The sequence below is a fragment of the Poecilia formosa genome, unplaced genomic scaffold (assembly GCF_000485575.1).
Source record: "Poecilia formosa unplaced genomic scaffold, Poecilia_formosa-5.1.2 Scaffold580, whole genome shotgun sequence".
NCBI classification, from domain to species: domain Eukaryota; kingdom Metazoa; phylum Chordata; class Actinopteri; order Cyprinodontiformes; family Poeciliidae; genus Poecilia; species Poecilia formosa.
The window spans coordinates 168,049-171,561 of NW_006800519.1; the positions used below are offsets into that span (position 1 = coordinate 168,049).

At 38.0% G+C, this 3,513-nt stretch overlaps 1 long non-coding RNA gene across 2 annotated transcripts in view; it reads left to right on the forward strand.

Moving 5' to 3' along the window:
- The window catches only part of LOC103129811 (uncharacterized), a 30,167-nt gene extending 27,196 nt beyond the window's left edge, over window positions 1-2,971 (forward strand). For both annotated transcript variants that reach the window (XR_001660099.1, XR_001660098.1), the window contains one exon: window positions 951-2,971. This is a non-coding gene — a long non-coding RNA (uncharacterized LOC103129811). The remainder of the gene's footprint in view (window positions 1-950) is intronic.
- Window positions 2,972-3,513: the final 542 nt, after the last annotated feature.

The window sequence follows — 3,513 nt, forward strand, 5'->3', positions numbered from 1 at the left end:
TAAGTTTAAACTTATTTATACCCACTGAGGGGGGAAGAGGTTAAAGTAAATCAAATGAATTACATTCAATTACATTCCTCACTTTGTTCAGGCTGAAGTCAGGTTAACTAATGTAAATTGTGGTGGTTAAGGTTTATTAGGCAACTAATTGATATTTCAATACCACTAATTAATGTCTCCACATAGCTGAGATGTCTAAGAATATTACAAATATGCGCTGATGTTTGAATTAATTCTCTCTGTGATATAAAGGTTAAACACACCCTTGTCTAATTTTTGCAGGTGTGACATCAAAAAAAAATTTTCAGCTGTTTTCCATCTTTAAAGTGACGTACAACCTGTTCAATTCACCTGAAAAGAAAATAGACACTTTCTAAATGCTGTTTTATGTATCTTTCAAATTCAGTTTCAGCATTCAGTCTACTAAGGTGTCGTGCCATTAGTTGTTTTGTACATCTCATAACAATCTCCTGTATTAGTTGTGTTTTTCCTTTCTTCAAAAAGAAAATATCCAGACATAGCTAAGAAAAAAAAAAAATCAATGTAGCCCTGGCAAAGGCACTAACCTCCAAGTTGCCAACCGAAATGGGTATTCCAGAGATGTCCTTAGAATCTGACTGATTTGGTGAATTTTATCTGCATGACTTGAACAGTGCTGTTCTGCACAACTTTGTGCTGGTCTGTTGATAAAATCCCAATGAAGTTTGTAGCTTTAACAGCTAGGTGTAACCCCCCGCTCCCCAAAGCTCAGAGGATTTACAACCTTTTCAGTCCAGCAGTGGTGTTGATAAGATAATTGAATTAGATCAAAACTTGTGCTGTTAGATAGTAAACAGCATGTTGTATTATGATAGAACATATTGTTAGCATTGTACCATAGCCTAAAAAAGTTTGTTGAATCAAATCCTTTGATCGTTTTGTGTCTTGTCTTTCTTCTCTCTTCTCTTCAGGGTCACAAACATGTTTTTTCCAAAACAAAGCAGTGGCCAGTCACTATATCTGTATCTATTCACCAATGGGCCTCACAAAATCTCCACAAGGACTGACCTCCCAGGACAAAAAAGCTTCTCCAGTCACTCCAGTAACTCTTGGGAGAGTTCTGAGAAGCCTCAGCTGAGCTGCTCAATACACCAACAGCATCAAACTTTCACCACAGACTGATTTACCAAGTCATCACTGAGAGAGAAAGAAAGTCCCTATGAGAAACAGTTTTCAGTGGAGCATTGACGTACTTGGACTTTTCATGCTGTTGTGTCCTCCACCACCTGATTTCTAAGGGAAGGATCCTTGAAGATCTTTTTATTCGTACCTTTTGTGACTGGATTCAAACTTATGAAGAGCTTTTTTTAAGAGTCAGCTGTTTTAGAGTCCTTACAATCCCCTCCATGAAGCAGTAATAACCCAGCCACATTTCATTAACAACACTTTGCTGCTAAAGTGTCATGATTTTACTGAGGCTGAGCCAAACACTGTAGTCTGCCAGATTAGAGCCTTTAACACCTTTCTCTTGTTTGACTCGGTGGAACTTTACAAGGCTGAGGAGAACGCCGCAGGACCATTGCTGGGCAGCAGTGTTGTCACAAAGACAACAAGAAGACGTCATTGTCTATGGCTCCTTGCTGAAAGTCGGTACTATGTGGACGTTTTGGATGACTTAGTTTGCGTCTTTTTTTTTTATGTGGCGCAAACATAGCCTGGCGGAGCAGTTTTTGTCAATGAACCTGAGCCATATTGCCCACACCACTGGGAGTATTTAGCATATGTGGACCCCTGGCTCATTTTATGTGTTTTGGGAGACAATGCATGTCTGCATCTGTCCATGTGTGTGATTCTCTGCGTGCGTGAATGCGTATTTGTGGGCATGTGTGTGTGTGTGCGCGCGCGCGTGTGTGTGCGTGTGCATGTGTGTGCGTACAACAGGAAACACACTGTGAAATAAGTTCTATCCAATGCATTATTCATACTCTTGTATATTTTTGGGACATGCCCAGACTAGAGCTCACCATCTGGCAAAGAGAATTTCACAAAAGATCCAGTTCATATCCACGGTTTCACCTTTTGCTTTTTTTTTTCTCGGTTTCCCTCTTCCTTTAGTATTTACAGATATTTTTACTGGAGTAACAAATGGTTAAAGCTGGATGAAGCTCACAACGGATCAAATCAGTTAAATCCTCTAATCAGTCTCTTGTTTATGTGATTAATATTATTTCTTAATCCTATTGAAATTGATTATATTTTGATATACATGTCCAGCTCTTTGCAGGACATGGTATTTGCAGATTTAGATGATAGTGTGACTTATTTTAAAAATGTATGTAGATCAATATATATCAGACAAATATATTTTATGTTCTCATTAAAGGGCAGCAGAGCTGTTTGATTTGGGTGGACACAAAAACATAAGCACTTCTAACAATACTCAGCCTGAACATTCTCCTACATTGTGAAAATTATTTTATTTTCTGTTTTCATTTCTGGCAAGAAGATCGGAGCAGTCTGTTTATGATGCTTAAGTGTTTTTGTTCATGTGTCCACGCCATTTGTTTAATTCCTTCTACTGAAAAACAAAAAAAAACCCTCCTTTACGTCTCCATTAACTGTATGCATTCAAGGATATAAATAGTGTCTGTTTCTTAAGGTGTTTAGGATGAACTTGGTGTATTTGTGAGAATCGATTTACACCACTCAGAGCCTGTGGGTTGCGACAGTTGTGTAGACTGTTCAAACATCTGTTTAGGCTTTATAGCTCAGTTGTGCATTATGTGTACAAAGGCTTGTAAGAAATACAAAACAGCAAGTGTGTTTATGAGAGATTGGCTTCGTGTGTGTTTGTTTTTTCCAGGTCAACTATGGTCTGTATTGTGAGAAAATATCCATTTCCACGTTATCCAATGGTTTTGATTTCATGCAGCCTTTTTAATCACTCCTTTGGTTTTGCACTCTGTGTAAATAAATTGTCGCTTTGATTTGACTCCCTGCCACTTTCGGTGCTGCTGCAGATGGATTCATTAAAGCTTTTGAACTGGAACGTAATTAGAAGTACAAATGAAAAACTTTTTCCGAATGGTGAAAACTGGACATGGTGCAGTATTAGATTTTTACAGTATGGTCTTCTTGATTAACTTACACTTGTTTCACTGAATTATGGTATTTATACTATTATGGGATGTATTTCAATAGTTTAGGAAAATACTGATTTGGGTTCAGAAGTGTCTACCATCACATTTGACGTTGTAGCACCACCAATCTGATCTTCACATAATCCTGCTGGATTATGAACCTGTTGAAAAAATGTTAAAGACACATGTGCCACTGTTGCAGAATTGACAATATCCAACAGTTAAGGTAGTGTCCTGACTTCTCTTTCTACACTATGCAGACCTTCTGTCTGCACTAATGAAGATTTACTTACCTTAGTCAGCTGAGAGCTTGGAAAATTTCCAACTGATGTTCTCTGGCCAGCTAATAATCATTTAAGCACTTGGGGAAAATGAGCTTTTATCTCCAGAATAT